The 21,945-nt window shown below is 40.9% G+C and overlaps 1 protein-coding gene and 1 long non-coding RNA gene across 2 annotated transcripts in view; one reads left to right on the top strand and one right to left on the bottom strand.

The window, feature by feature from the left end:
• Positions 1-21,945, bottom strand: part of LOC114669683 (keratin, type II cytoskeletal cochleal-like) — a gene marked incomplete at its 3' end in the record, with an annotated part of 137,214 nt that overhangs the window by 17,079 nt on the left and 98,190 nt on the right. The gene's annotated exons all lie outside the window — the stretch shown is intronic.
• The window catches only part of LOC127527195 (uncharacterized), a 42,301-nt gene continuing 39,318 nt past the window's right edge, over positions 18,963-21,945 (top strand). Inside the window, exon 1 of the long non-coding RNA XR_007934497.1 lies at positions 18,963-19,438. This is a non-coding gene — a long non-coding RNA (uncharacterized LOC127527195). The remainder of the gene's footprint in view (positions 19,439-21,945) is intronic.

Raw genomic sequence — 21,945 nt, forward strand, 5'->3', positions numbered from 1 at the left:
TCAGGAGGAACAGTGTGGTTTTCGTCCTGGTCGCGGAACTGTGGACCAGCTCTACACCGTTAGCAGGGTCCTGGAGGGTGCATGGGAGTTCGCCCAACCAGTCTACATGTGTTTTGTGGTCTTGGAAAAGGCGTTCGACCGTGTCCCTCGGGGAATCCTGTGGGGGGTGCTCCAAGAGTATGGGGTACCGGACCCCCTGATAAGAGCTGTTCGGTCCCTGTACGATCGGTGTCAGAGGTTGGTCCGCATTGCCGGAAGTAAGTCGAACCTGTTTCCAGTGAGAGTTGGACTCCGCCAGGGCTGCCCATTGTCATCGATTCTGTTCATAACTTTTATGGACAGAATTTCTAGGCGCAGCCAGGGTGTTGAGGGGGTCCGGCTTGGTGGACTCAGGATTGGGTCACTGCTTTTTGCAGATGATGTTGTCCTGTTTGCTTCATCAGGCCATGATCTTCAGCTCTCTCTGGATTGGTTCGCAGCTGAGTGTGAAGCGGCTGGGATGAGAATCAGCACCTCCAAATCTGAGACCATGGTCCTCAGCCGGAAAAGGGTGGAGTGCCCTCTCAGGGTTGGGAGCGAGATCCTGCCCCAAGTGGAGGAGTTCAAGTATCTCGGGGTCTTGTTCACGAGTGAGGGGAGAATGGAGCGTGAGATCAACAGGCAGATCGGTGCGGCGTCCGCAGTGATGCGGCCTCTGCATCGGTCTGTCGTGGTGAAAAAGGAGCTGAGCCTTAAGGCAAAGCTCTCAATTTACCAGTCGATCTATGTTCCTACCCTCACCAATGGTCATGAGCTATGGGTAGTGACCGTAAGAACGAGATCGCGAATACAAGCGCCTGAAATGAGTTTCCTCCGCAGGGTGTCTGGGCTCTCCCTTAAAGATAGGGTGAGAAGTTCAGTCATCCGGGAGGGGCTCAGAGTAGAGCCGCTGCTCCACCACATCAAGAAGAGTCAGATGAGGTGGCTCGGGCATCTGATCAGGATGCCTCCTGGACGCCTCCCTGGTGAGGTCCAACCGGGAGGAGGCCCCAGGGAAGACCCAGGACACGCTGGAGGGACTATGTTTCCTGGCTGGCCTGGGAACGCCTTGGGATTCCCCCGGAAGAGCTAGAAGAAGTGGCCGGGGAGAGGGAAGTCTGGGCATCTCTGCTCAAGCTGCTGCCCCCGCGACCCGACCTCGGATAAGCGGAAGAGGATGGATGGATGGATGGATGGATGGATGGATGGATAGAAGACAGGACAGCTATGAAAGCTATGAAGAGGATGAAGAATAGAAAGGCCGTTGGTCCAGATGACATACCTGTAGAAGTATGAAGGTGTTTAGGAGAGATGGCAGTGGAGTCTTGGAAAGTGAGAGGATGCCTGAGGAGTGGAGAAGAAGTGTACTGGGGTGATATTTAAGAATAAGGGGGATGTGCAGGACTGTAGTAACTACAGGGGGTAAAATTGATGAGCCACAGCATGAAGTTATGGGAAAGAGTAGTAGAAGCTCGGTTAAGAAGTGAGGTGATGATTATTGAGCAGCAGTATGGTTTCATGCCAAGAAAGAGCACCACAGATGCAATGCTTGATCTGAGGATGTTGATGGAGAAGTTTAGAGAAGGCCAGAAGGAGTTGCATTGCGTCTTTGTGGACCTGGAGAAAACATATGACAGGGTGCCTCGAGAGGAGCTGTGGTTCTGTATGAGGAAGTCGGGAGTGGCAGAGAAGTATGTAAGAGTTGTACAGGATATGTACATGGGAAGTGTGACAGTGGTGAGGTCTGCGGTAGGAGTGACGGAGGTAGGATTACATCAGTGATCGGCTCTGAGCCCTTTCTTTTTTGCATTGGTTATGGACAGGTTGACAGATGAGATTAGACAGGAGTTCCCATGGACTATGATGTTTGCTGATGACATTGTGATCTGTAGCGATAGTAGAGAGCAGGTTGAGGAGTCCCTGGAGAGGAGAGGAATGAAGGTCAATAGGAACAAGACAGAATACATTTGTGAGAATGAGAGGGAGTCTTGTGGAATGTTGAGGATGCAAAGAGTATAGTTGGCAATGGTGGATGAGTTTCAATACTTGGGATCAACAGTATATTGTAATGGTGATTGTGGAAGAGAAGTGAAGAAGAGCCTGCAGGCAGGGTGGAATGGGTGGAGAAGAGTGTCAGGAGTGATTTGTGACAGACGAGTATCAGCAAGAGTGAAAGGGAAGGTCTACAGGTCGGTAGTGAGACCAGCTATGTATACGGGTTGGAGACGGTGGCACTGACAAGAAAGCAGGAGACAGAGCTGGAGGTAGCAGAGTTAAAGATGCTAAGATTTGCATTGGGTGTGACGAGGATGGACAGGATTGGAAATGAGGACATTAGAGGGTCAGCTCAGGTGGGACGGTTGGGAGACAAAGTCAGAGAGGCAAGATTGCGCTGGTTCAGACATGTGCAGAGGAGAGATGCTGAGTATAATGAGAGATGAGTGCTAAGGATGTAGCTGCCAGGCAAGACAAAAAGAGGAAGGCCTAAGAAAAGGTTTATGGATGTGGTGAGAGAGGACATGTAGGAGATGGGTGTGACAGAGCAAGATGGAGAGGACAGAAGGATATGGAAGATGATCATCCGCTGTGGCGACCCCTAACGGGAGCAGCCGAAAGAAGAAGTAGAAGCATACCCAAAAATAAATGGTGATTACTCTGCTTAGGTAATAAAGGAGCTGCAAATTGCTATGGATTAGCAAGTACAACACTTTGATTTTTTAAAAGAAAGTATTTATATGATTAAAAACCTTTGTTTACACTAATAACAACTATATAAAACACCAAAAAATGATGGACATTCAGGTGATGGGTGTAACAGAACAAGATTCAGAGGACAGAAAGATATGGAAGAAGATGATCTGGTGTGGTAACCCCTAATGGGAGCAACCAAAAGAAAAAGAAGAAGTTTGCAGGGGCATAACTACCATGTGTGTAGCTTGTGACATCATACGGGCCCCAACATTCGGTGGGCCCTGGCATTACATGGAAATTTAAAAGAAATCTTCAAATAAATCTATACAAATAAAAGGCAAAGCCCTCACTGACTCACTTATCACTAATTCTCCAACTTCCCGTATAGGCAGAAGGCTGAAATTTGGCAGACTCATTCCTTACAGCTTACTTACAATAGTTAAGCAGGTTTCATTTCAAAATTCTACGCGTAACGGTAACATCCGCCATGTTAAACATTCTTATTTATGGCCCCATCTTCACAAAATTTGTTAGGCGGCTTCCCTGCGCTAACTGAAACCGATGTACGTACTTATTTCGGTGGTATGACGCCACAGTCGGCCGCCATATTGAACTTTCCAATGGTCTTTGTTAGTTATGGGCCCATCTTCAAGAAATTTGGTACGCGGGTTCCCAACGCTAACTGAATCCTACTTACGTACATATATACGTCCATAGCCTGCAGCTCGGTCGCCATGTGAGTCGGCGTTGGGTCCCCCATCTTCATGCCTCCCACATAGTTGACTGCCTTCCTTTATAAGGCCGTCCGTCGCTCCGGTCTCTTCATTCCCTTCCTTGCTTTACCACGGTATTCACGTCTCCCTGCTGATAACTACATCTTTTTTATTTAATCCACGGCTCCTCCGCTGGTTTATGGTTCGTTTATTACGATTATAGTTATTGTGTAGGTATTTTAGACTTAGTTTACATTGTTCAGGTACCCATTTCTTTTATCGTTCCAACTGTACCCCCATTAACATGTCTATCGAGGTGATCACCATCGATCAAAGAACTGTCACTTACCGAGTGGTTTCCATGCCCGGAGATGGCGACTGCCTTTTCCTTTCTCTGTGTTACATATTGCACAGCCATATCAGGCTCACTCTTGATATCCGGAGGAACATTGTGTCTTATGTACTGAATGACTGGGACAGGTTCAAGGTGTGGACTGATGACGGTACAGGAGGTAATTATACTACACAGGAGCACTAGAAGAGTGAATTGCTTAAGCCCTTCACCTATGGTTCTGCATGTGAGTTGATGACTGCCGCTAAATTGTTCGGTTGTCACTTTCAAGTGTACCAAAATGGCCAAATATTTTACACCTTTGGACTACCGCCAATGCCTCTTAAACATCTTAGACTCACAGGTGACGATTTCAGTAGTGGACACTTTGATGTTTATGAATGTTTAAACTCTCAAAAGCTGGATGTGAAGTTATCGATGAAACACATTTCAATTCAAACGCCTCCAATTTCCAGTAAGGCTCTGCTTCACAATGACAATTAATAAGTCTCAGGGACAGACTCAGAAAAGGTTGGCATTGATTTGAGGCAAGATTGCTTTTCACATGGCCAACTATATGTTGCATTCTCAAGAGTAAGCTCAGCGCGCAGCTTCATCATATTACAACCAGAGGGCCGAACTGACAACGTGGTATACAAAGAGATCCTTAACAAATAAATATTGGTATATTTTCCCTCAGTTTAAAAAGGTTTACTTTTCTTCTTAATAAAAATTTTAAAGCAGTACTTCGCCACTGCGAAGCGCGGGCATTTTGCTAGTCAATAATAAATACAACGGCAAAAAAGAAGTCCAAATATTACTCGAGTAACCCAGGTGTTGATTTGGACTCGTTTTGTGTGCTTTAAAATAAAATATAATTAAGTCGAACGCAGTCAGCACGAATTTGCTAGTAATGTTTATGAGCACATTTCTTATGCGGTTTCACAATCAGTCATTTCAGACAATAATTGTAGGTGACGGTAATGACATTTCAAAACTAAAGTGGTCAGGTAATCTGTGGTAGTCTGTCACAATGTGAGGTTCATTTGAATTAATTATTCTTCTAGTCAAAAGTAGTAAGTATAACTTTTATAACGTTTTTGAAACCATAGATAGAAATATACGTGTAAGTTATGTTATGAGTATGGCATTCCTCAAATGTATAAATATAGCTACCTGAAAAATAAGGACTGATTCATAAAAAATACCTGAGGCATGGTTATAAGAAAATCACGTTTGTTTATTTGAAATTATCGTATGATCCAAATAATTTCAGATTTAGCGTGGCTGTGAATAAAGAACTCATGTCTTAGCTTATTTCAAAAGTGATCTATATGTCATCAATGTGTCTAACTTCAAAATAATAAATGACAGATGTAATCAGAAATTTATAAGCATTAATCAGGTGTTAATGTGACAACAAAATAAATGTCAACGTAATAGCAAAACATGTAATACAAGAAAAGATATGAAATTTTATTTCACAGCCGCCCTAAATATGTATTTTTTGGATGATACGTTAGAAGTGTCATTGGGTCACAGTTGGTTTAGACAGATTTGATTGTTCGAATTAATTCCAGACATGCAATATTTTCTGTCTTTCTCTTCCATGGCCATACTTGAGGTATTTTTTTAATCACTTGTTGTGCATCTACACTCGTGATCAAATGAGAAAAAGTTATTTTAAGCTTCACTTCTAATTCCTGTGCTAAATTTAGCCAACATAATATTCATACATATTCGCAATCCAAGCAAAATTGTTTTTAAACAAACGGGAAATTAATCTCCTATTATGGATAGTTTTTAAAGTAGACGCTAAAAAGTAATTGTTTTATGATAATATAATTTTATCATGAGTGTACATACATACACATGTATACAGTGGGGTGTGCTATAACGTACTTTTGAATTCGGGAGTTCATTTTTGGTATTTCTTTTTGTCCCAACAAAAGGGCTATTACAAAGAATTTTCCTGTCTTTCATCATGAAACGTGTATAGAAAAGTGGTGCTCAGTAATGTAAGGATAAAGAGAAAAGTCAAGAAGAGCTAAACAACAAAATGTTAAGAAAATAATACAAGATTTTTCCAAGTTAAAATCCTGAATTAGGAATATATATTAAAATTATTCATTTTTGTTAATTTTTCTATAGTGTAATCCACCTTTAGTATGCAATAAAGTTCCTTATGGATCATTTCTCTTTTTTGTATCGTATATAAATGACATAATTATAACGATACTTCCTAAAGTTGCATCATTGCCAGTGGTACTGCAGTATTATGTATTTTTAATCAATTTCACTTCTTTTTCAAGTTTACAAAACATTTGACAACAGTAGTTCCCGTAACATACATGTGCTGGTCCTGCATACTAAAGATGGGTTTCTTATAACTTCAACGTGATGAAAATAATTTTTTTGAGAGGATTACTGTAGCCGCTGAATTATAAGGTGTCATCAGGCACGGGTAAGACGCGTGTCAAAAGAATTCTCAGAGTCCAAGAGTTCGTTTTAAAGGTATTTAGTGAAAGTTAAAAGCAAATAGTCCACACAAGAATAAAAGAAAAAATAGTTACACACGTAGAATAAAAGGCAAAAAAAAAAGGGAAAAATGTATCTTCTTTAAACTTAGCTTTTCTTGAAAGACTTTAGTTTTTTCTATACTTAAAGGTCCTTAATTTCTTCTTCTGTACGCCTTAGCGTACGGTGTGGTACTTAAGTAAACAAGTTTTCTTTACTTGTTATTTCTCACATTCAAAGAGCCCGTAGGCCATCGAGCACTGTTATGTGTGGTCACGTTTCTTCTTCTCTACTTAAAGATTCTTAATTTCTTTTTCTCTTCTTAAAGGTTCTTAGCTTCTTCTTCTGTACGCTTTACGTACGGCACAACACATAAATTAAGTGCTGTTAAGTGCATATTTACTTCACACACTCAAAAGGCTCATAAGCACATAGGCAAGTGCCCAGGCACGGTGACGTGCGATCACGGTTAAAAACCGTATGCCTCTACGCCTTATACAAGGCAAGGCTGTCACTAACTAACTGAAGAATAATGTTTACTCCAAGCTGTTAGAAATGGTAAGAATATACGAATACGATTCTATTTACGGGGTTATAGGAACCTCCCATTATTTATGCATTGTCATCTAAGAAATATTCATGAATCTTATAGAACAAGGAAAATGGCTCTTACAATTACTATCAGTATTTGCAATATATAATTTCACAATAAATGTTAAAAAGCATTGTCATACTTGTGAAAGAAGCAGTCGCAACACACGATAAAGGTTTGGGGCAGCCAACCGTATATTGTTCCTGGCTGCAAAAGGGTAAAGAATACAAAGTTGTAGTGTTTTGGATGATTTCTAGGACTGAACTGATAAGGTTTTAAAAGATGGTGGTTTTATAAGCCCTGAACCGGAAGTGATGTCATCTGACCAGAACTGGAAGTGATATCAGTCTGTGCGGCGGAAATGGAAATTACATCAGTCTGAGCGCCGGAACTGTAGGTAATGTCAAATCAGGCAGGTCTTCCCGTATTTTGCCTGCAGAGATAACAGAGGTAGGATTAGTGCACCCCGCCACCCCCTGACCTGGCGGGTAATTACCTCCACTTGGTCTGCTCAGCTCCTTCCTAGTCGTACGTGTGTGACATCCTCGTGTATATTTTAAAAAATTATGTGGGCCATTTCATAAATGATGCCCACATTGATAGCAATGCGAAGTGGGTGAGGCAATCCTAGTACAAAGGACATCACTTGTAGTTAAAGACTTCAGAAATCAAATTGTGTGTTAGTTAATTTATAAAGTTATATTTTTCTTGTTTGAATAAAAATGTACAAAATGTTTGATATACATATATATATATATATATATATATATATATATATATATATATATATATATATATATATATATATATATATATATTCACGGCATTCATAGTCTGTGTCACAATCTGATTGTATGGGTGGTTACCTACCAGCTAACGCTTGTGGTTGGCCAGCAATCTGCTAACATCCGCCACAGTGCCCTCAGTTTGTGAGGAGCAGATCATAGAATGGTTGAAATAGTTTACTGTCAAATAAATGCAAAGAGTACGCGACACGTGTTTCGCCCTCATTCTGGGCTCATCAGGTGTACACACTCCACTGCACTCCCTCTTGGGCATCGAACCTCGGACGTCAGCGCCAGCGGCGATGCCCCTAACGTTGCGCCACGGCGTGTGGTTCGTTTATTTGACAGCATGTAGATCGGGGTAATTACATTCACGGCATTCGTAGTCTGTGTCACAATCTGATTGTATGGGTGGTTACCTACCAGATAACGCTTGTGGTTGGCCAGCAATCTGCTAACATCCGCCACAGTGCCCTCAGTTTGTGAGGAGCAGATCATAGAATGGTTGAAATAGTTTACTGTCAAATAAATGCAAAGAGTACGCGACACGTGTTTCGCCCTCATTCTGGGCTCATCAGGTGTACACACTCCACTGCACTCCCTGCTGTCAAATAAACGAACCACACGCCGTGGCGCAACGTTAGGGGCATCGCCTCTGGCGCTGACGTCTGAGGTTCGATTCCCGAGAGGGAGTGCAGTGGAGTGTGTACACCTGATGAGCCCAGAATGAGGGCGAAACACGTGTCGTGTACTCTTTGCATTTATTTGACAGTAAACTATTTCAACCATATATATATATATATATATATATATATATATTCATGTACCTAATCCTGGGGACCTCATTAAAAACTTTCACACATGCATCATTCTGTCTAGTTATGCCCCTGGTTGTTTGTGTACGTTGCATAAACCAATCAAAAGCAATAATGGTATTTTTACATGCCTAAGAATGTCTTCGTTAAAATAAATAATGCCTTCCCATTTTGTCATGCTCGCGCTTGCTAAAATATGCATTTTTCATATATATACCCCAAGGCAAGCAGCGTGTCACAACTGTGGGAAGTTTATTTTTATCAAAGATCTCACCTATTCGAGACTCCAACAGTGAAAGGCTCCTTACCATTGAATAGCCGAGATTCAGCCCATTCTAATGATGTATAATTGTCTATGATTGGTCAAGAACGATAGAAACTTGGAATAAGCCACCAAGTAGTGTGGTAGACAGTAAGACGTTAGGGTCTTTCAAAACTCGACTTGATGTTTTCTTGGAAGAAATAAGTGGATAGTACTGGCGAGCTTTGTTGGGCTGAATGGCCTGTTCTCGTCTAGAGTGTTCTAATGTTCTAATGTTCTAATCTATATTACATGTCACAGCTGTGTGTTAAAGACAGGCAATATTTGGTTTTTACAACAGCTCATCTTTACGCATCATTATGCACAAAGCTAGATTGAGATTCTAATCACAGTTTTGACTCTTTTGAAAGTAATGTGTTTGATGATGGACTTATGGGTTCAATTACCATACCCGGACGCTGTCTGCTGCGTGTTTTCCCTATGTTGGTTTACTTAGCAGTGCTTTTTAAATTTCAGCTCAAAATACAGGCAGTCAGGTTTTACTCTTGCTCACAGTTCACTGTTACACTGTAGCTCTCGAAGTTTCATGTGAGAACACCCCCCCCCTTGATTGAATGTAAATGTATCACACTGTTGTGAGCACATGAGACAAACTAACATTTCAGCAATGTGGTTTGCTCACGGTATAACAGCACACATGCCCCACGCCTCTTTTATCCCCAACTCCACTGTCCTTGCCTCCACCAAACTGAAACTCAGAAACGAGCACAAATACTAACATGAAAAATTAGTTTGAACTTTTGGGAGGTAAGGTTTGGGCGGCATTATAAAGTGGGCGCTCTGTGAAGTAAAGACAGTTAGGAAAACAATAAAAAAGTCGCCCACAGCTGTGCTGATCCCTTCAGTGGTGGAGGCAGTGATGGGTCATATCACCAAGTCTCATGTGCATATGAGGCAGCACTTACTACTTGCGAATCGAAAGTGAAACACAGTGTGTGTGTGTGTTGATATGACTTGCTCTGTGTGTGCTCTAATTTCCTTCCATGTGCCCAGGGCTACCAGCAGAGGCATCGTCCCCAACCTTGTAACCCGGTATTTTTTTTTTTTTTGAACTTTATTAATCCTGAAGGAAATTACCCTTGGGGGTCAGAGCACAGGGTCAGCCATTGCACAGCGCCCCTGGAACAATTGAAGGTTAAGGGCCTTGTTCAAGGGCTCAGCAGAGTAGGATCTCTTTTTGGCAGTGACGGGGATTTGAACCGGCAACCTTCGGGATACCAGCGCAGATCCTTAGCCTCAGTGCCACCACTCTGCCTTTAATGATGATGATGATGGGATGAAAATGGATCTATGTACTTAGTTTATTCCAGAGGTGAAATGCAAGAAACAAAAAAAACAATGACAAGAAAATAAGCAAATAAAATCTCACCAGACTTTGATAGAGCAGTTGCAACAGAAGATAGGAGCTGTGTAAACTGCAGCACAAAAACTAAATTAGTTATACAACATATAAGACGTCACTTTGATGAGTAGTAAATGAGATTGTTTGAAGGACTGGCATGAAAATTTATTTTAAAAATAATGATTTCGCTGAGTACATAATTATGCATAAGTAACTGCAAATTGTTTACATGTTGCTTCAGAGTGATACAAAATATTGTGTTTAGGTATATATGTATATTTTTTTCTAAACAATAACAAAATGTAAATGCTACCGCAATACTTGTTTTAAAGAGATTGTTGAGCTGCATGAGACTAAATATTTCCAAACAGGTGGACACTCTGTGACAAACAATACAACTTTAATTTGTTTAAATTACATTACAATGCTATACCATCTAAACTTAGCACAATGATAGCTGACAGACAGGGGCACAAACAAAATTTGATTACAGGGTTGTGCCTCATAAAATGTATTGGTTATGTACTGTAAAATCCATTGGAGGGACTATGTCTCTCGACTGGCCTGGGAACGCCTTGAAGAGCTAGAAGAAGTGGCCGGGGAGAGGGAAGTCTGGGCATCTCTGCTCAAGCTGCTGCCCCCGCGACCCGACCTCGGATAAGCGGGAGACAATGGATGGATGGATGGATGTAAAATCCAGTTTTTTGGATAGAAATCCCTAAAGAATCAAATATTTTTTGTGTTTTATTTAGTTGATATTGATATAAAGAAATATTTTTAATCATAGTGTTGTACTCGCTACTCTTCAGCCATTTGCGGCTCCTTTATTACATAAGCAGAGTAATAGCTGTTTATTTTTGGGTATGTAATTTATGCTCAATAATGCCAAAAACCATTTAATGCCTAAGAGGTTCAAATCGTGAAAGTGAGCAGGTTTTGCTTGTTGCAGTTGTCTCAGATCAGTGTAAAGTTTGAAGAACTACGTTATTGGCAGAAAATTATATCTCTGTATTTTCTGGGATCTTGACGATAATAAACTCTTATTGATCTAGCTTTGTCTTTTTAATATGATAGTTATTGTGGGGTGTCTGTTGTTAGATAAAGATTAACTGATCTTGAATTTGCTGATAATGCTGTGATCTTCATGGAGTCATTGGAGGCTCTGATCAGGACACTCGAGAGACTGAGCGAGAAGTCTGAGCGTCTTTGTTTGAAAATGTCCTGGATTAAAAAAACCAACATCCAGGCCTTTAATGACCTCTTGGGCACAGCGATCAGCAGTGTGTCTGTCTGTGGAGAGTGTCAAAGTCACGCAAACTTTTTTGTCATCTCAACCATATACAAGTATACAGTTAGACGAAATTGCGAAGCTCAGGGTCCACAGTGTAACAACATGATGTGCAAATAATAAGTTATAAATAGAATTAAAATTAAAATCAGACTTTAAAATTAAAACACAAACAAAAGAAGACCTTGTGCAAAGACAAGACAAAGAAGTAGCAGCAATATTGATGTGTAGTAAGCAATATGAACATTGATGTAATGTATGGTATTTGCAAACTAGAAACATAAATATAGGCAATAGATCCATCCATCCATCCATTTTCCAACCCACTGAATCCGAACACAGGGTCACGGGGGTCTGCTGGAGCCAATCCCAGCCAACACAGGGCACAAGGCAGGAACCAATCCTGGGCAGGGTGCCAACCCACCGCAGGACACACACAAACACACCCACACACCAAGCATACACTAGGGCCAATTTGGAATCGCCAATCCACCTAACCTGCATGTCTTTGGACTGTGGGAGGAAACCCACGCAGACACGGGGAGAACATGCAAACTCCACGCAGGGAGGACCCGGGAATCGAACCCAGGTCCCCAGATCTCCCAACTGCGAGGCAGCAGCGCTACCCACTGCGCCACCGTGCCGCCCTAGTCAATAGATATGTAATATAATAAAAAAATAAATAATGATAGATATAGATAATAGTTGTTTAAGACGAGTAATCAATGACAGGTCAGAATGTTTCACAGCAGAAGGATATCAAGGGTGTCAAAATACTTAAAGGTCAGTATGAGATTTTCAGTTCTTTTCTACCTGCACACTCGTCTTTGTAGGACAGTGGCTCGCATGTATAAAAGTTCTGTTTTTAGAGGTGGTTGAGGCCGTGTGGAAGATCCCAGGGGCAACATGGTGTTAAGGAGTCTGACAGCTTGGGGGTAAAAACTATCCTGCAGCCTGGCAGATCTGGCTTTGATGCTGCAGTATCTTCTCTTGGATGGCAGAAGTGTGAAAATTCTATGTGAGGAGTGTAAGTGGTCCTGCACAATCCTGCAGGCCTTGCGGACACTGCGTTTGTAAAATATGGCCTGTAGTGAAGGGAGAGGCACCCCAATTATGTTCTCTGCTGTCTTCACTATACTTTGCAGGCGCTTGCCATCAGAGATGTTGCTGTTGCCATACCAGACAGTGATACAGCTGGTCAGGACACTCTCAATGGTGCCTCTGTAGAACATGGTGAGGATGGAAAGGGGAAGACTTGCTTGCTTCACCCGCCTCAGGAAGTGTGGTCTCTGCTGGGCTTTCTTGATTAGTGATAAGGTGTTACGCATCCACGTAAGTTTCTCAGTTATGTGCACACCGAGGAACTTGGTACTCCTAACAGTCTCCACATGTAAACCGTTGATGCTGAGTGGGATGTGGGCAGGATGTGATTTACTGAAGTCCACGATTATCTCTTTTGTCTTACTGACATTGAGAGATAGATTGTTGTCTTCACACCATGCAGACAGCCATTCCACCTCATCTCTGTATGCTGTTTCATCATCCCTGCTTATCAATCCCAACACTGTCGCATCATCCGCAAACTTGATGATGTGGTTGGTGTTGTGCGTGGCTTGTGAGTCAGCAGGGTGAAGAGCAGTGGACTAAGCACACAGCCCTCCAGTGCTCAGTGTGATGATGCTGGAAGTGTTGCCGCCCATCTGAACTGACTGGGGCTTCCCTGTCAAGAAGTCCAGAATCCAATTGGATAGAGTGGTGTTCAGGCCCAACCTGATCAGTTTTACAACCAGATTTTGAGGGATGATTGTGTTGAATGTGGAGCTAAAGTCTATGAATAGCATCCTGACATATGTGTCTTTTTTTATCAAATGTGTCAGGGAAGAGGTGAAGGGCAGAGCATATGGCATCCTCAGTTGACCTGTTTGAGTGGTATGCAAACTGAAGAGGGTCAAGGGAGGCAGGGAGATTAGTCTTTATGTGTGACATGACTAACCTTTCGTAGCACTTCATGATGATTGCCGTGAGTGCAACTGGTCGGTATTCATTCAAGCATGTCACTGATGACTTCTTCGGCACTGGTATGATGGTGGTCATCTTGAAGCATACTGGGACTGACGACTGGCTCAGAGATGTGTTGAAGATGTCTGTGAGGACACCAGCCAGTTGACTGGCACATTCTTTGAACACACGACCAGGTATGTTGTAAGGTCCTGTAGCCTTGCGTGGATTGACTCTGGATAGTACAGACAGAGTACCTGGTCAGTGGAGGGAGGTGTTGCTTTTCTCGCAGGCTGTTTGTTCTGTGCCTCAAACTGTGCAAAGAAGTTGTTCAGCTCATCCGGTAGGGAGGCATCACCATCGCTGCAGTTTGGGTTGGGGTTGTAGTTTGTAATCATCTGAAGGCCCTTCCACATACGACGTGTGTCTCTGGTGCTGCTGAAGTGTTTGTTAATTCTCTGCGCGTATGCCCACTAAGCTCTCCTTATAGCGCGAGACAGGTTGGCTCTGGCCACCCTGAGGGCGGCCTTGTCTCCAGATCTGAAGACTGCATTTCTGATCTTGAGCAGCTTGTGCACTTCTCTCATCATCCAGGGATTTTGGTTGGCTTTTGTGGTAACATCCTTGGTAAGAGTAACATCCTCTATGCATTTGGAGATGTAGCCAATCACAGCGTTTGTGTACTCCTCCAGATTATCAACCTTGTTGTGAGGTTTACTTACCTCGGCAGTGATGTTCATGTCTCTGGTGACTTCCTATGTGATCAATAGAAGGATTGGGAGAGCATGGGGGGTCATGAGGACACTGGAAAGGTGGATAGGGGTGTATCTATTCAAAAGGATAAAGGTCCAAGACTTTATAGTCCTGGTGTTTCCTGCTTTGCTATATGGTTGCGAGACATGAACGCTATCCAGTGACCTGAGAGCACGACTTGACTCGTCCAGTACTGTGTGTCTTCAGAGAACCCTTGGGTACTGCTGGTTTAACTTTGTGTGAAATGAGCAGTTGCTCATGGAGTCCCGAATGAGACACATTACCTGCATTGTGAGGGAGCATCAGTTATGGCACTACGGCCATGTGGTGTGATGCCCCAGAGGTGATCCGGCTCACATAACCCTAATTTGTTGGGCACCCGAGCTGCTGAACAAGGCCAAGCAATATGCCATACCATTGCATTCTCCCCAACCTGACCTAACCTAACCTAACCTGACCTGACCTATTGTAGTTTAACAATGAGATTAATGGAAAGAAAAGTTAAGGAAAACATGTCTTATTTTTTTTTACTTAAAACTAAAATTAAATAACATGAAAACATTAAAATCAAACAATGCAAAAAATTTCAAAGTGGCCTATAGGATTTACGTAAAAGACCAACAAAACTTTTATTGTAAGAGACAGTCGTAAAATGATAATGCTTAAAGTTAAATCTTATATTAGTGTTTGATTAATTTGAATAGAATAAATTTTTCTATAGATAGATTATAGATTATGGTACAGCCTTTTACCCCTGAAGTTAACATGAGATAGACCCTTCTTAGCTTTATCTATGATACAGTGTATTAATTAAGTCAGTGTGTGTTTAGAATTAGTCTCATTGCTAGCATGGACTGAAAGACCCACTTGCACTTTGTAAATGGGACAGGCATACAGTTTTCTGACCATTTACAAATGGTTCAACTATATTAGAAAACTTAAGGAACAAACAACATATATAAACTTTAAACAGAACTTTTATTTACTTTGCAATATCAGCTTTTTCTCTATTTCTATGTGAACTGCCAGAATCCCGTGAAGCATACTGAAGCTGCAGAACTTTGATATTTTTGGGTAAACACAACTACAATTATAATGAGAGCAATTTAAACAGAGACTTACCCTTAATGTAAACAAGGTATAAATCTAAAGGGAATAAAATACTAAGCATAATTCAACTATAGGGCATGAACAGTACAATCTGGATTAACATAAACTGCTCTGCTATAAGGTGAATTGTGCAGCCTATGAGCAAGAACAAAAAAGTAACATGCTGTACTATAGTGTAAAAATCCAAATTTCTGTCAAATACTGCACAGGTAAAAAATAGCACTTATAAATCTATGTTGTATGTTGCACAAAGATAAAAAACCCAAACCAATAACATTTTTAAAAAAATGATTAACTTCAAGTTCTGCCCAATATTGCACAAGAAATATAAGAAAAAAATGAAGCAATTGTGAAATTCTACTGAGGAAACTTCAAGTTGTGTGACAGAAGCATCGGTCTGTCCACAGCATCTGGCTTCAGAACAGCCTGGTTACCTGTTACAACCGGTGCTGAATGCCTTCCCAGAAGGCCTGCTTGAAACAGGGATGCACTGGTACTTTTTTGCAAGTTTCCCCAAATTGTGTGTGTTTTCCACCACTCAAGTGGATATTCATTACTGCCCACCTCAGGCTATGGTAGAAGTGTGGTTTAAAGTGGAGAAGGACAAACAAACTGTGATTGCACTCACTACGCTTTTGGCACGCAGACTTATTTTGCTAAACTGGAAGAATCCTAACTCTCCACTTTTAAGTCAGTGGGAAACCAATGTTTTATACTATTTGAAATTGGAAAAAATCAAATATTCAGTTAGAGGATCTGTACAGAATGTTTTCAAAACCTGGCAGGATCTAATCAATAATATCTTAGAATAAGCTCATAATGCACTGAGTAAGCAATTATCTCCATATTTCTTTTTGTTCTCCATTTATCTCTATTGCCCTATTAAATTCATCAATTTAGGTATGTTTACAACCCTTAAGTTTTACTCTGTTTGCCATGCTCTCTCTCTCAGGGGTGGGGGGCGACTTGTTTTTCAATCCTATCTTTTGTAAAAATTGATCTATTTGTATGGAATGATTACAGTAAAATTAATAAAATAAAAAAAAAAAAAAAAAAGAATGAAAGTGTGCTTTGGAATTGAGGACCCCAACAAAGATATCTTACGAAATAAAACACGCTCAATAGGCATGGAGTGGATGAAAACAGAAATGGGGTAGAGGTTATCCTGAAGGAACAATTTGTCGAGTATTTTAGGGGTGAAAAGAGTTTTGGACACAGTGCTGATTAAGATCTGCTGTGGCGACACCTAACAGGAGCAGTTGAAAGAAGTAGAAGAAAATAGGCATGTGCTTCTTACGGAAATAAAAGTTATTAGTTTGAACGGATTGATAATTCAGTCCAACTGTTACATTTTTTTGCCTGACACCTATGGAGCTACATACTAGATCAATTTCACTTAAACTGCATTTTAAAGAGGGACAACAATTTTTGCCACACCTGCTCCATACACCATGACTCATTCATCTCGATCTCAGTTTATTACCTAAAGCTGTTTCGACAATGTTCAGTTACATTTACAGTATCTTACAATTACAGATAGAAAAATTCAATTGATCTAAACACAAAAATGAAGGTAATCAAGCAGTATGAAGGAGGAATGAAAGCAAATGTGATCACATGTGACTTTAAGTTATCCCATTGTAACTGGTATTTACCACACGCGCAGTACCGCTATGCTCTGGCTTTGAATCCGGTTAACCTCCATAGCCTCTCTGTTGTGTCTCATAATGTGCCGCTTTTTACAAACCACCACAAAGAGGTAAGGAAACCACACTGAACTCCATTATCTGTTAATGTTTAATACTAACAGATAACGTCTGAGTGCCCAAACTCTGCTGGTACAATTCCTTTTCTCACAGTTAACACAATGAACACTGGGAGAGGCTCACACTGATGATGTATCATAACACAGGCAAGGTGGCGTGGTTTTGATTGTTTTTTGCAAAGTGAGTGACATACTTGATAATTATCATTAAAACAACAATGAAGATTTTATTATAGATGAAACATATTGCACACTCCTATTGTATGCTTTTGTTTTTGTGCAAACCTTCAATAATTTACGGGTGATCACGCTGTTACCTCATCTCTTTATCACTGTCTTATCTCTTTTACAAAAGGTAAATCTTTTTGGGTTGTTCTGCTACATGTAAACCATTCTCCTATTTTCTTCTTTAACATTTGCAAATGGTGTTGTCTGTACTGATTTGTGTACAGACCCAGAGTCATACCTGAAGTATTACCTGCAGGTGAGCTCCTGCCAACCAAATGACAAACTTTGCTCAGCTAGTTTGTCACAGCAGTGCTTTTATAAATGTTATTGCATATCAGTGGTTATAGATTGTCTATTTTGTGTTTTATGAGACCAGTTAAAAATTAGAAATGACTCAGAGTTGATAATGCTTACCTGTATTATGTGAAGCAAATGCCTATCTCTGCTTTAACCAACAATTTACAACTGCAACTGACCAATTTGCCCGTCAGCATCAGTTACGATGAACTCTAATATTGCCATCATCATCTTTTCTGTCACCAGTGTGTCAAGGGTCAGTCCTCTAATGCTCCCAGTCTCCCTGCTGTCTGTCAGTCTCTATGCTTCTGTTTCTGTTACTACACAACAGACTAAGTGACATTGTTAGTAGTAAGAGAGCCAGATATTAAAATATTGGATAGTTTAGGCACTTTAGCACACCAGCATCTGCCATTTTCTGACTTTTTTTTTTGGCCTTGTGTTTTGGTTTTGTTTGTGATCTGATATTTTGTAGTGTAACACATTTTGAAAATCCATTGTTGTTTAGAAAATAAAAATTTTATGCTAAACAGGTGGGAGAGCATTTTCATTTTTCATCCCGAACTCCACCTTTTTTGGCTTGTTATCAACTGTAATACCAGGGGATAAAGCTTAACTTTGAATTGCCTTCTTTTCCCTACTCTTTCACACAAGGAGTTTCTACTACAACAAGCTGGCTTGTATGATCCCTGCTGACAGGTTGATAAGCTTTCTGGAAGTCCTTTGTTTCCCGTGGCCATCGTGCCCTTCAGAACTCTTCTTGGCAGCACCCTTCAATGTGCACAGATTACCACACCGTGGGAGCACCTGATTACCCCCAATGGTGTGTAGAGATGTGCTTTAATACCCAAAGCAGACTTTATTTGTTGGGATAACTCATTATGTGTGTATAAATATACAATAGAATAGCACTATTACACTATAACTCTGTTTCTTGCTACAGTGTTGAATGGGCTGCATCTTCTCTTGTGACAGTTGGTTGTTCATAGCTTCAACAGGATGTGTAAAGTCAATTTTAATGTAATTGCCAAAAATGAAAATCAAATGTCTGTGCACTTGTCTTGATGTACGCACAAATGTCAAACAATACACCACCACATGTTTGGTCAATACAGTTTTATTGAATTAGTTGCAATACAGAGCCAATCTGTTTCAGAGGGCAGTTGTTAGGGTTTCATCTTCAGCTATTCCTCACTAATAATAAATCAGGATTATTTTAGATGGCTTATTAGTAGCAGAGCATTCAAAACAAAGAAGTATACATAATCTTATGAATGATAAACACAAAGGATGAAGAGCAAGTAACTCTCCTGGAACAATAGCCATAGCTAATCCTGAGTGGACAATTCATGTTAAGAACGACACGATGCCCACTTTCAGCATTCCTCAAGGTGTCAAACAGGCTGCTTCCTTGTTCTCTGAGGAAACATTCAGAAGTCCCTGAGAATTATGGCACTCGATGACCCAGCCAGTGTCTATACACACACTTCATCTACTTGATCTCATTGGTTCTTTGTAGTCTAGCATGTGGTAACTCCTTGGAGTCTCACTTGGGCAGAGTCATAGTCTTAGTAGCACCTGATAAAACATTTGTTATTTTTGCAATGAATACAAAACTATTTTGTTGGGAATGCTCAATAAGGTTGTACTTTTCTTATAACAGAATACAAGTTAAATTGTTTACTTATTTTACTATACAGTAAAGTAGTGAAGTATTGGAGTGTGCTGATATGTAATCAAGTGTGTTCTCTGCAGATCCTGGCCTATTTCTTGAAATGAGGAAAAGCTTGACAAAAATATCTGTTTGCTCACAGGTTATGGATAGAAACTGAGCAAGTTGGCACTTTTACTTAGGGGCTGGGAGATAAAAAGAGTGGAAAGTTCTACATATTCAGGGATTGTAGTCCTGAAAGTGTACAGACCAGGTTCACTTGATCAGATGTGGAATGTGGATGGCAGCAGGAACTAAACCAGAAAACTAAGTATGTGGGACTTGTCCTTATCTTTAGGAAATTCTGTTTAGTGCTCTGCCGTGAAAGCCTGCTTTATAAATGTGGAGAGGACCTTTAATTATGGTCAATGCTTATATTGGTCTGATCTTCTGTTGTAGTGTTCCTAATTGTTTAGTTAGCTGCATTATCTGTTAACACGGCCTTTTTAAGGATAACAAAGTTTTTTTTCATTTAATACTAAATAACCTTTCTAAATCACATCTTACTGTGTCATATATCTGGTGTTTTCCAGTAGAAACAAAGTCTGTTTTTGGGTGGGTGAGCTTATAAGAAAAACTAATAAAAGGTAAAAGCTTTCAGAAAGCATTCAGGTTGTTGCACTTGTTGAGTGGTACCCTTTGATGAAAGAGGAAGCTTGCAGAACCAAAGGGAAAGAAACTCATTCTGTTTTAAATGCGTCTTGTCATTTGAGTCATACTGCTTGAGGAGCTCCTTATGCGTCCCCCAGACATGCCTCCGCCTGAGACGCCACTGCTACCACTACGTGATGTGGCAAATCCTCCTCCTCCTCCTCCAAATGCTCCTCCTCCAAATCCTCCTCCTCCACCTCCACCTCCATATCCTCCTCCTCCAAATCCTCCTCCCATTGCAGCACCTGCAAATCCTCCTCCTCCAAATCCTCCTCCTGATCCAAATCCTCCTCCTCCATATCCTACTCCTCCTCCAGTTCCATATCCTCCTCCCATTGTTGCACTTCCAAATCCTCCTCCTCCTGCTCCTCCACCTATAAAAATGAAGAGGACACAGTTAAGTCATATTACAACTTCAAAGCTTCAGTTTTAGCATGGTTCTTTCTGTATTCACTAAAATAATGGTGATAATGTACTCTTAAAAAAAAAAAAAAACAATTTACTATTCAATGGTCAATGCTTATATTGGGCTGATCTTCTGTTGTTGTGTTCCTAATTGTTTAGTAAGCTCCATTATCTTTAAACACGATCTTTTCTAAGGATGACTTAGGTTTTTTTCATCTAATACTACATAACCTTTCTAAATCACATCTCACTGTGTCATATCTGGTGTTCTTTAGCAGAAACTCTGCTTTTGGGTGGTTGAACTTAGAAGAAAAAGAGATACAAGGAAAAAGCTTTCAGAAAGCATTCAGGTTGTTGCACTTGTTGAGTTGATGAAAGAGGAAACTTGCAAAATCAAAGGGAAAGAAACTCATTCTGTTTTAAATGCGTCTTGTCATTTGAGTCGTACTGCTTGAGGAGCTTGTAATGCTAGACATGCCTCCGACTGAGGTGCCACCGCCACCACTACGTGATATGGCACTGCTGAATCCTGGACCTCCAAATCCTCCAAGTCCTCCACCAACAATTCCTCCTCCTGCTCCGAAACCTCCACCTATAAAAATAAAAAGGACATAGTTGTCATATTACAGCTTCAGTGCCTCAGTGTGTTTCTTCCAGTATTCACTAAAATAATGAAGATAATCTACTCAAAAAAAAAAAAATAGAATTTCATTGAACTCTACTGCTTACCAGATGAAGCGCTAGTAGAAGATGTCTGAACGTGGACTGCTGTGACTGCACCTCCTCCTGAACTGAGCCTGGCAGAAAAACAGGTTGATTTAAGCCTCAGTATTACAATCTTTTGATGCTTTCTAATTTTATCTTGATCATATCATATTTATATTTTTACTTTTTTTTCTCAATTTTAAATGAGGTGCTACTACTTTCATGGCTGTTGTCTCACTAAAAATACCGTGTGGATTTCTCTCCACAGTGACAGGTGAGTTACTCTCATACCTGCTCTCCTCGCCTTCCAGTAGTTTCCTGTAGGTGGCGATCTCAATGTCCAGGGCCAGCTTGACATTCATCAGCTCCTGGTATTCACGGACCTGCAGGGCCATATCTTGTTTGGCTTTCTGCAAGGCGGCCTCCAGATCAGCGATGCGGGCCTTTGCATCTTTCACAGCCAGCTCTCCACGTTCCTCGGCTTCAGTGATTGCAGTCTCCAAGTTTGCCCTCTTGACAGGATAAAAACAATTTAACGATGTTTAAATTGGTAACCATTATGAAGTGTGGTTTTGGACTATATCTAATAATCCTGTAAACCACTGGTGTCGAACTCCAGTCCTGGTGGGCCGCAGTGGCTGCAGGTTTTCATTCTAACCATCTTCTTCATCAATAACCTGTTTTTGCTGCTAATTAACTTCTTTTTGCCTTAATTGTAATTAACTTGACTCAGACCGCTTAGTTGTCTCTTTTTCTTTAATTAGCAGCCATACAATAATGAGACACAAAACCAGCTGCCACAGACCAGCATTCCTGCACCCACCACACAATATCTGAAAATAAAGAAAGTTGGAGGTCTCAATAAGGTTGATCTCTCAGGTCACCAATATATTTTGACAGTGGTCTTA

This window comes from Erpetoichthys calabaricus, chromosome 3 (assembly GCF_900747795.2).
Source record: "Erpetoichthys calabaricus chromosome 3, fErpCal1.3, whole genome shotgun sequence".
Lineage (NCBI taxonomy): Eukaryota > Metazoa > Chordata > Cladistia > Polypteriformes > Polypteridae > Erpetoichthys > Erpetoichthys calabaricus.